Below are 12,938 nucleotides of genomic sequence, written 5' to 3'. Positions count from 1 at the left end.
TCATTTAATCAGAACTTCCCTGTGGCTGGCTTGGACACCTGTGTCTACAAGACTTAGGTTGCTTCTAAAACCATCTGGACCTACAAAGCTGATATAAGTAGTTTTTGCAGTTGTTCTTACTGTCTCAGTACTGTTTAACAATTCTGTGCTGCATTTATTGAAATTATCACTGTTTTTCAGTTGCAGTTGTTAAAGAAACACCATCTGTTAGTTACTGTACTGCTCTTAGGTTGTTTTAATAGTATTCTCATATTATCTTACCTCCTCTGGAACTAAAAAAGTTATTCTGAGTTTGCCAGAATATTATCTTATGTTGTGCACCTTTTTCTGAATTTTGTTGAACATTTCTCAGTGTTAGTGAACTTATTTCCAAGTATTCTTAATACTTCAAGAATTCTGTTTGTTACTGCACTTGAGCTCAAAACTAGTTTGTTTTACATTAGGAGGGGTCTTTTGCATTCTCATGGGATCAGAGCAGAATTCAACCCATCCAAGTGGGAAACTGCTGGTTTAAAGTTTATTGTGCTTTTATATGATTGGTCTGAGGGAGTAACTGTTTAAAAGTCTTTTATCCTGCCAAAATAAAAGACTCATATTAGAGCAATGCACAAATGTGGTTCCCTTTGCCTTGTACAGAAGAAAACCTCTCCAGTTTAAAATCCTCTATAGGAAATGCTCTCCTTAGTCTCCCACTGTTCACAGCTGCTTGAAGAGCTGCCAATTTGTGTAGAGGCCAGTACCAATGCAGGTCATCTAACTGGAACTGCTCAATGTTTGGCGACTTTTGCCAGAGGTCTGGAGAGATTTTACAGAAATCCAAAGCATCCACTGCTAAAATCAAAAAATAAGTACTTTTTGAGTTTTCTTTGCACTTTGCTGACTGTATTTCTTTCATTTTGCTGCCTCATTTTGCTGATTTTTTACTGTATTTTTCTTCACTTTAGAAAAGCTGATCTGTTGCCTTAAGTAGCTAGTACATAGCACAGACTAGATTTAGATTTGCTGAATGTAGACTATATTGCTGCCCTTGAGCACTATTCTAGCCATCTTACATTAGGAAGGCCCTGCCTGTACCCTTGTGGCAGAAGTATGTAGTCTGAGCCTCATCTGAGTTGGAGATTACTGGAGGAAAGCTCATTGTGTGCTTTCCCATTGGTAGTTCAGCTTAAAAGTGTTTAATTTCACCTGTATTTAAGCCTCGCATTTGCTCAGATGTATCTTCTTTTAACCAGATCTGCTAACTCCAGACTGCATTCTTATACTTGAGCACTATTCCAGCCAACTTACATTAGGAAGGCCCTGCCTGCACCCTTGTGGCAGAAGTGTGTAGTTTGAGCCTCATATGAGTTGGAAATTACTGGAGGAAAACTCATTGTGTGTTTCCCATTGGTAGTTTAGCTTAAAGGTGTTTAATTTTACCTGAATTTAAGCCACATATTTGCAAGTAGCTGCGTACTGCTCAAAAGGGTTCATTGGTGTCTGGCATAGATGCAAACATCTTGAAAGACAATTTTCTCTTAGTCATCTGTTAGAGAACTCTCCCAAGCTTCCCTGCTGCACTTTGGGAAACTCAGTTGTGCACTTAGAAATGTTGCCACAGTTTGCACCCTTAGCCTTCAATAGAATAAGTCTCTTTGTTAATCCTAAAGCAAAATCTGGTCAAACTAGCCCACTCCCTTATAGTAGTTATGATAAAAGCCTGCCATAATGGATGGTCAGTTTGCCACCATTTCTCTGGCCAGACTGACTGATGTGGGCACCTGAGACAATGTAGTAATTGCCTCATAGATACTGACAACTACTTACTCCTAAAACAAACAAACAAATACAATATGTGAGAGATATATAACAAACAAACTTCGGACTCACCACGACTTAATAAAAATAAAGACTGAATATTTATTTAGGTAAGCGCTTTCGCGTATCCTCCTGTACGCTTCCTCAGACCATGAACATTTCATTAAAGCAGTGAGTTTTTATACATTAACATAAAGCACTTAATCATTTAATAACAATTAAACATAATAAGTAAATTAGAAAGACAATTAAAAACCTTAATTTAAAGAGATATTCAAACTTTCTTAAAATGAATATATGAAATCTTTTAACTTACATTTAATGTCTAGCGACTAAAGTTTAATGTTATTCATTGTCAAAAGATATACATATATGTAGGAAATTCTTAGATATTGATTAAAATGCATAAAAATGAATTAATAAACTATTTGTATATAACAAACAATTATAAATATACAACTAAAAATATATATATTTTATTGTTATAATACCTATATGTATAAATAAACAAATGAATAGAAATCATTGCAGAGAAAATCTGACATCAATTTTACCTAGTATGTCAAAAATAAAAGTAAAAGGAAAGAGAAAGAGGTAAGGTATTAGAAAGAAAAAGATACAAAGGAAAAGAAAAGGGGGGGAGAGGGGTGGGCGGAAAGAAAGAGGGGAAAGGGAAGAAGAAAATGGAATAAGGAGAAGGGAGAATTGAGAAAACCAAGTCTATAAAATTCATATATATGCATATAAACTAATTTATAAAATACTAAAGTGTTAAAACCTATATAACATTCTATTTTACCTATTACAGAAGAAAATTGTATTACTGTAAAATCATCTACGAGCATTAAGATAAGGTTTAATTGAGATGTATAGATTTAAACCTGGGAAGTGATGCCCCTTTAGTCTTAAAATCCATTTCAACTCCTTCAGCTCAAGCAGATTCATATAGTCTCCACCTCTACTATAAAGTTCTATAATTTGAAGTACCCTAAATACAAAGGAGTGGTTTGGAAAGCATTGTACATGCTTAGCTAGAGCATTCAATTCATTTTGTTTCTTTATATCGTATAGGTGATTATAAACTCTATTTTTAAGCTTTCGTTTCGTTAAACCTACATAAAATGCAGGGCATTGTTCACAGGTGGCTAAATAAATCAATCCTGAAGTATTACAGGTAGCTGAAAATCTTGGCTTAAAGGTGTAGTTCAGTTCTGGGTGTGTGTATACTTGTTCTTTAGTGATGAACTTACAGTAATTACACTGATTACAAGGATAAGTACCTAATTTATCTCTTAACATTAATTTTGTATCGCTTGGTTTGTCACAAAGAAGTCTTTTTAGACTCTTGTTACTCCTATAGGTAAAATGAGGTACTTTACCTACCAATTGTTGAGTAAAATCATCTGTCATCAGAATTTTCCAATTATTATTAATTATTTCCCTAATGTTAAAACTATCATTAGTGTAGGTAGTGATAAAACTTAGCTTTCCTGAGGAATAAGAAATATTTTTAGTGCCTGCCTCATACTTAAAGTTACTGTGAGTTGTTGGAACTAAGACCTCTACATCTTTTAGTACTTGTGCTCTAATTGTTCTTACTAAATTCTCATCATACCCTCTATCTAAGAAAATACGTTCTAGTTTGTCGGCTTCAGAAATCAAATCTGTCTTGTCTTTACAGATTTTAGATAACCTGATAAACTGACTTTTAACTATACCTTTAAATACATAGCGTGGATGCATACTATCGTAACGTAATATAGTATTTCTCCAGCAAGTTTTCCTAAACAGAGTGGAGGTTAACTTACCTCCTTTTATACTCAAACATACATCCAAAAAATTCACTGACTCATATGATATTTGTGCCGTGAATTTAAGGAAGCTGGTGGTGGTTTCTAAATAATTTTTTAAATCGTAGAACTCTTCTTTAGAGCCTTCCCAAACTAATAGAATATCATCAACAAAACGATAGTAAGCCACTATTTTCTTAAATGAAGGGTGGGTGAATACAAAATCTTTCTCCCATTTATACATTACCAAGTTCGCATAAGTGTTTGCACAAGGGGTGCCCATGGCCACCCCTGAAGTTTGTAAGTATAGGCACCCCTCGAAGGCAAACACATTGTTGCATAGAACTAGGTCTAGTAGTTGACAAATAAGGATGATGTCATTCCTCTCTATATGTGGAAAGATTAATAGTAGTTCTCTTACTGCTTGTATACCTTCAGCATTAGGTATGGAGGTAAATAAACTATTTACGTCCATAGTAACCAATAAATGTTCACCTTTAACCAATAGCTTATCCATAGAGTTTAGAGATTCCAATAGTTGATAGGTATCTTTTAATATGCTTGAAATCTCATTTACTAACGGTCTCATGGTCTTTTCTAAATAAATTGAGACAGCTGCACTTTGGGAAACTCAGTTGTGCACTTAGAAATGTTGCCACAGTTTTCACCCTTAGCCTTCAATAGAATAAGTCTCTTTGTTAATCCTAAAGCAAAATCTGGTCAAACTAGCCCACTCCCTTATAGTAGTTATGATAAAAGCCTGCCATAATGGATGGTCAGTTTGCCACCATTTCTCTGGCCAGACTGACTGATATGGGCACCTGAGACAATGTAGTAATTGCCTCATAGATACTGACAACTACTTACTCCTAAAACAAACAAACAAATACAATATGTGAGAGATGTAATTACACTATGAATTTGAAATCAATTCTCTCACATAACAACAAACTGGACATCATACAGGTTGTCAGCACATGCACATTACCTCTCACACAAAACAAGGTCTCAACACATAAAGCCACATGCATGGAGGTATGCAATAGAAGCCTACCAAAAAAGTCAGAAACCTCCCAAGCACAAACCACTTGCACACACTGCAAAGCAAATAGAATCCACTGCACATAACAACACACACACCAGTGTCTCAGCAAATAAGCCCGTAAGGCAAAACACCTTAAAACCAAATATCTTGGTCAGAGGCAACTCCATAGTGAGACACACAGATGTCTTACCAGGCTGGACAAGGAGATGGTCATGGTCAGCTGCTTGTCAGGTGCCAGGATCCATCAAATCATGCATGCATTCAGGTCACTCAACAGTAATTATTGCTATGAATCTGTCATAGTACTTGTTGAGGTGAATGAGTCTCTCATAGTACATGTTGAGGTGAATGACTTGAGATGTACCTCTCTGGACTATATGAAGACAGACAAGAATGAACTCTCAGATTATGTGTCTAAGTCAGGTATGTCCCTAGCCCTAAGAAGCATTCTACCTTCACCCAGGATGATGCCACAATACACACAAAAAATGACTGACTTCAACAATTGGCTTAGCTTCCGGTGTCAGTCCAGGGAGATCCAGAGTCTGTCAGCCTGGGAAGACATGGTTGAAAGACCCCATTGCTTTGACAGAGATGGTCTTCACCTGTCTTCTTTAGGCTTTTGGATACTGGAAAGGGTGCTTGCCTCCCCCATAGTGCCTTTTTTAGCCAATGTCAAAACAACAAATTTTCCAACGTAAAAAAATCCACTCAAGACAAGCTCAAGGTTATAAACCAAAAAGTGCACGGTCACAAAACTGATAAAAATAATAAACCTCTACCACGACTAAAATGAAACACAGCAAATTAGTGTAAATCTTCTTTAATCACCGCTTTCGTCAGCAAGACTTCATCCGAAATATAAAAACTGCGCATAACACACTGTTTAAATACTCTCTACATAACTGAATAACACTCAAATCAATTAATACAATAAAACAATTAACTAATTGAACTATAAAGAGAACAGCATAATCAATTATTCACATATAATCTTTGGTCTTTTAAAAAGCACCTAATTTTTATTACATCATTTAATCCTGGCATTCTATCTGCTTTCAAATGTATCTGCCATTTAGTCTCTCTTTGTTCCAAATAATTTTTGAAACTACTCCCTCTCAAACTTAATATTCCTTGTTCCAAGACTGAAAATAAAAACATTTTAAAACCTTTGCATTCAATACTATGTCTATAAAGTGCATTTTACTGTGTTTTATCTTTATGTTACTCATGCGATCTCTAATCCTAATATACATATATCTGGTGGTCATGCCTACATAAAATTTTTGGCAGTGACTATAAACAGCTATATAAACCACTCCATGACTTTTGCAAGTGAAAAATCCTTTGACAGGACTCGTATAGGAAATATGGGGCAATTCAGTATATGGCCCCTCTAAAATGTATCTGCACATGTTGCATGCATGACACTTATACATGCCTAACTTTCTGCTTTTTAATGTCTTATTCATACTAAATGAATCTCTGCCTTTTTAAAGCAATATCTTTAGACTGTATTCATTTCTATACACAAATTATGGCCTTGGTCCTACACCTTTTAATAAATCATGGTCCCCTTCAAGAATCTTCCAGTTTTTTTCAACAACATTATGAACAATACCCCCATCAATAGTCATAGGCATATCTAAATATAAATGTCTATCTTCTAAATCTACTCTACCATTGACCTTAGGACCTATTTTGAGTGCTTGTTTTAAAATGGGCGGATACCAAACTTCTCTCCTATCCATAACATATTCCATTTGTTCATCTAATAAACTTTCATCATATCCACGGTCTAAAAACATTCTTTTAATAATAGAAAATTCTTCTTCTAGAGAATGATCTTCACTAGTCATTCTACTAGCTCTAATGAACAGTCCTTTAGGAATATTATTTTTAATGGACTTTGGATGTTGACTTGAATAGTGCAAATAATTATTCATAAAAGTAGTTTTCCTATGGATACGACTAAAAAATGTATTAGCAACTATGTCCCATTTTAAATTAACGTCCAAATAATTAATGGACATACACACTTCTCCAATAGTAAATTTTAAAAATTAAGCAGATGCATTTAGTTGACCAACAAAACACATAACTTGTTCTTGCCCTCCTTCTGTGATAAATACCAAGTCGTCAATGAATCTCTTATAGAATAAAACATGAAAGGTGTCTAAAAAACTTTTCAAAACAAGATGTTCCCACCATCCCATGACTACATTTGCAAATGATGGGGCTGCTGGGGAACCCATAGCTATGCCTTAAACTTGTTTATAATTCTTGTTATTACATAAAAAAATAATGATTATTTAAAATAAAGTCTAATAACTCACAATAAAATGAATACCAGTATTATTATTTTTAGTGAAATAGCTTAAATAAGCTCCAACATACTCTATGCCTAAATCATGTGGTATACAAGTGTACATCAAAACAACGTCCAACTTAAACATGATATGTTTGTTAGAATCAAATGTCACAGCATTATTAAACATTCTTATACTCTCTAAAAAAATCCAAGAGTCCTTCAAAAAGGACTCCATGCTTAAGACAATACGTTTTTAAAAAGTGTCTACCATGATATAAATGCCTTCTGTCACATAAATGGGGCCCAAAATGATAGGTCGAAATGGGGGGGGGGGGGGTCTGCCAAGCTCTTGTGAGCTTTCAGAATACCAAACAAAACACCAATTTTAGGATTTTCAATGTTACAAATATTATATGTAATGTCACTTAAATCACCAGACATAAAGCTGTCATAAAGGAGACTTGAAATATATTTATAACATTTGAGAATTTCACCAGTTTCTACTATGATATAAATGCCTTCTGTCACATAATTGGGGCCCAAAATGATAGGTTGAAATGGGGGGGGGGGTCTGCCAAGCTCTTGTGAGCTTTCAGAATACCAAACAAAACACCAATTTTAGGATTTTCAATGTTACAAAAATTATATGTAATGTCACTTAAATCACCAGACATAAAGCTGTCATAAAGGAGACTTGAAATATATTTATAACATTTGAGAATTTCACCAGTTTCAACTCTTTTATATTCAAGTTCATTATTTAACATATTCTCTATTTTTGTAATATACTGACATTGATCCATAATTACCATCATACCCCCTTGTCACCTTTCATGACTCGAATATTTTTGTTATTGCACAAATCCTTCATAGCTGCCCTCAGTTCAGAGTTTAAATGATCATAATGTCTGTTGTGACTTTTTAACTGTTCCCTTAAATCATTCTCACAGGCTGTCTCAAACACTTTCAGTGTGTGATTTAACAAAGGATTATAACTGGAAGGCATCACAAAAACATTTTCTTTACAATTAAAATCTTTCAAAATATAACATAAATTTAACTTTCTGATGTATTTTTTTAAATCAAGCACTGTATTAGTGACATCAACCTTTCTTGAAGGCACAAAATTCAACCCTAGCCTCAATAGCTCTAAATGATGTACATTTAAATTTAAACTAGACAAGTTTAAAATGTCTTTTTCATGCTCGCTGTACCTTATTCGTTGTCCATTGAGGAGTCTGATGCCATTCGCTCTTTCTTCCGAGTCGCTATAGGCCTTAACTTTACTGATCTCTGCTCCTTTTCTGCTAAAAAAGCTTTGGGTTTTTCCCCAAAATCTTTTTCAGTTTCTTTGGCATTATTTTCATGTTCCATGGCCTCATTTTGTTGGGCCGTTTGCTATAATGTGCTTTCAGCATTTAAATGAACTAATTCTTCTGTTTTTAGTGACTTCCACAAATGAAGCAGAACCCCTTTGTCTGCGTTGCTTAAGGTGGACTGAATCAGATACATGCTGATTATTAGAAAAAGACGAAAAGTTCTTGTTTTTGTTAGTAACAAAAGCAAAATATGCACTATCAGTCTCATAATCCTGTAAATCACAATCTAGTTTGTTGTTTTTCCTTTGTATGAGAACTCTTTCATGTTGTTATATGTTCTCTAACAATAAAGCATGTTCTGATCTCTCACTGAACACAACTGAGAACTTGGATTCTATGGTGTATTCAACCTTAAGAATTTCTTCTTTAAGCTCCCCTTGAGTGTCTTTGTTGCACTCAATAAGTAACTCTAGAAAGCTAATACCGACTTCATTAAAAAAAACTCCTTCAGCTTAGTAAAAAAGGAGTCTTTGACTGATACACCATTTGGACATTTGAAAAACCTTGGTCCCTTGGGGACAATGCCCACTTCAATACATTTATGAAAATATTTGTTCTCAATGTCTACACTCTTGTATTTTTTAAGTAGCTTGTTTAAACAGTCACATTGTTCTCTATATCACAATAAATCACCAGGATTAGCTAACCTGGCACTGGTGAAATGGTCTTCACCATTATTTAACACTAAAGCAATGTACATATACATACTATGTGGTTTTGCAGCCCTGCCTTCGGTTATCTCTTCTCTCTTGGATGAAACAACATTCACCTCAATGACAGTTTCAGTCTCATCTTCTGAACCAAGGCATATGGATTTGACCCGAGAGCATTCATTCACCAACATTTTTAAGGATTTCTGTATGTCTTTCATGGTTTTCAACAGATCTTGAGTGAAATTCAACTCAGGAGTTCCTGGAATGGTGTAAAGGCTTACATCCATCAATGGATCCACTTGCACTTCAGACATGGCAGCACACGAATAAAACTTAAAACCAAAAAGTGCACTGTCACAAAAAACTGATAAAAATAATAAACCTCTACCACAACTGAAATGAAACACAGCAAATTAGTGTAAATCTTCTTTAATCACCACTTTCATCAAGGTTATGCTGCTTACTGCTAGGAGCCTAAATAGGAAACGGCACTCTCTGAAAACACCCCTCACCTTGGAAGATGCTGATGTCTGTGCAGTCATTGAGACATGGTTCAAGGCTGTAGACGGCACCCCAGCCATACAAGACTACAATGCCTTCCACATGTTGAGAACCCAAAGCAAGTGTGAAAGAACCAAAGGTGGAGGTATATTCATCTTCATTAAAGCCAAATGCACCTCAAGACTGGTTAGCCAGTATGACTCACTTGAACTACTCCAGGTCCAACTAACTATAGGTAAAGCACCCTAGCACATCATTGCTAGCTACAAGTCCCCCCACCATGAACCAAGAGAAGCACCCCACTTACCTGGAGTTACTAGAGTCATTCACTATACAGACAAACACTTGGTTGTGGGTGAAATCAACTATCTTTACATTGCTTGGGTGACATACATGAGCGCAAACATGCTCATCCTGAGGTTCCTGGACTTTGTCATTACAAATGCCCTGGTACAGCTGGTCTGCACCCCCAGAAGGGGCTCAAATGACCTAGACTTAGTACTCACCAGCATGGGGGGGTCACTGCAAATACCCCCTGTGCACTGCCACCCTGGTAAGGTCAGACCCTAAACCTGTCTTGTTTGAAGTAATGATCAGACCTGATACCCCCACAGGAGCAAGAAAACTGAACATTTTTCCAAAGCAAATCACAGCTACTAGGCAATGATATAAACAGTTTCAAAGTACTTGTTAACACAGCCAACAATGAATCCTATGTGGAGGATTTCACATACATCCTGTATAACCACCTAAACAACTACATAGACTCAGGTGTACCTGACCGCATTTAAACCAGGTCCTCCTGAAAAAAACAGGCCACCCTGGTGGACTTCAAGTAAAAATTAATTTTTCTAACTAAAGGAAGAAACTGTTGTCTAAGAACAAAAGGGAAGTTACTCAACAGAAGAATATACCCTCCACAGCTTGAACAAGCAAATCAGATATCTTATAAAGCCCTCTAAAGCTAATTATGAAGCTAAATTAACATCCCTAGCTAAGGATAATCATAAGGCATTCTTTAGATATGTCCAAAATCTGAAAGGGAACACCTAGCTATGTGCCAAACTTATAGTGGATGGTGCCTCTCATATTGAACCTGAGAAAATTGCCAGCCTGCTAGCTGAGAGATTTGGCATAAACCTCACCCCCTGTCTCCACCAGCCATACTCCAAAGCACACCTGACACCAGTCCTCTACCTAGTATTTCCAAAGAGCAGGACATATCCATGTTCGCCAAAGCCAAAGCATGGCCTCTGTGGGATCAGATAATATATCAGGCTGCTTACTAAACAATCTAAAATAAGACCTAGAAGAACCACTTGGCACTCTCTCTTTATCAGTCTGAGCACTGTTTTTGTTCCAGCAGCATGAAGGACAGCAACAGTAATCCCCTTGCCCAAAGGGAGTCCATCAACCGACCCTGGGAACTAGAGACCTATAAGCCTAACCAGCCTTATCTGCAAGGCCATGGAAAGAATCATCAAGGACCTTATCAACAAGGGCATAGGTGACCTGCAAACTCTTGACCTGACCCATTTTGGCTTTGTTAAGGGTAGATCATGCTTACTGAACCTGGTAGACTTCTTTGAGAATGTCACCAAAGCCCTGGATGAAGGCAAAGCAGTACATACTACCTTTCTTCACTTAGCTAAGGCTTTTGACACAATCCCCCACTCAGGTATCTTAGAGAAACTCTCTAAGCTGGATTTAACCCATAAATCTCTAGGTGGGTAGCCGACTGGCTCACAAACCGAACTCTACTGTCAAAGTTGAGGATTCCACCTCTACTAGTAAACCAGTTGCCAGTGGCATACCACAAGGATCTGTGCTGGGCCCTGTACTGTTTGGAATCTATTTATCAAATGTCCATGTGAGAGAAGATGGCCTGTGGCATACCAAGTTCACTGATGATTACAAATTGGGTGCAATCATTGAGTCCCCAAATGATATTAACATATTACAAAAGGGGCTAACACAGACAAATGATTGATGCTAAAGCAACAGACTAAAATTAAATACAAAAACTTGCGTTATTATCCTCTTTGGCAAAGAGGAAGTCACTGCAAATTGCAATACTGACAGCAGCCCCCCTAAGCTCAAACCCAGTGGTGCAAGATTTGGAAACACAGATTGATAGCAATCTAAACTTCAATCACCATGTGTCCGCAGTGGTAAGGAAAGTCTTCTGTGTTTCACATCTCATAAATAAGGGCATCACATCCAAGACTAAGGATGTTATAACTCCTCTGCACTCGACCCTAATCAGACCACTAACAGAGTACAATGCTCCCTTTTGCATGTACCTCACCAGACACCTGCAGCAGCTGGAGAGACCACAGATGTTTCTCACAAAGAAAATTCAGAGCCTCCAAAACATAACCTACATGGAAAGACTGAAAGCCCTATCACTGCACTCTGTATCCTATAGGCTGCTGAAAGGCTACTTATGCCTGGCCAACAGAGTAGTCTCTGACTCTGCCCTGATGGAAATGCTGCACATCCGCAAATCAAATGGGACAAGAGTCACTCGTTCCAGGAATCTCAACCTAGCCTGTGACCTATGAACCTAATTAGCATTTGACAAAAAGCAGGAGACCCACATATATACACACATAACCACACACACACACACACACACATATATATATATATATATATATATATATATATATATATATATATATATATATATATCTATATATAAATATACACACCTATGTCTGCGTGCCTTTCTTGGGGTCATGATTCCAGGCAAAATATTTTCTGTGGAAATTTTGACATAGAATTTATTCTTATAATATGTTCAGTGCTAAGTGACGTATGATGAAGCCAAGCTTATTTTCATGGCTAAAGGCAAAGTCTTAGCCTCTGCATAATTCTTTTATGAGATTTTACCATAGGACATGAGGTGCCAGTTATTTACAGTAATTCCTGAATAGTACCATGCTCCATGCCAACTGTCGCTTAGATAATAATGTTGCAATACAATAGTTAACCTTCTGATTCATTAACTGTTGTTTCAATAACATTTTGTATTTATGGGATAACCAATACTTGGTAAAAAGCCATACAGAGGTTTCAGGATGCGATGTTCTCCACAGCATATTTCAGAGGGCGATTGTGTAAATAAACTCAGATATATGGAGGTCTACTGACAACTGATTCAATGCATCTTATTACATTTAGCATAATTAAAAATATGCGCCACGGAACCAGTGTTCTCAAAATTTCTGAAAGCTATGTTGCTGTTCTCACTATAATTCACTAATTCATTAATGTATCATTCATTTTAGTACTTCATACTATTCCATGTGTAGTACTTATTTAACAGCATGCACAGAGAAGTATGTTTTTAGAATAATTCTTTATATGAACAATGCAGGTGACAAAGGTCACATTGTTATATTTAGCATCAATAGTACACAATTATATTGCAACATTAACAATATAAATTGCATGTGT

The sequence above is a fragment of the Protopterus annectens genome, chromosome 2.part2, assembly GCF_019279795.1.
Source record: "Protopterus annectens isolate FY-2018-M chromosome 2.part2, PAN1.0, whole genome shotgun sequence".
Lineage (NCBI taxonomy): Eukaryota > Metazoa > Chordata > Ceratodontiformes > Protopteridae > Protopterus > Protopterus annectens.
This window is presented reverse-complemented; position numbering follows the sequence as displayed.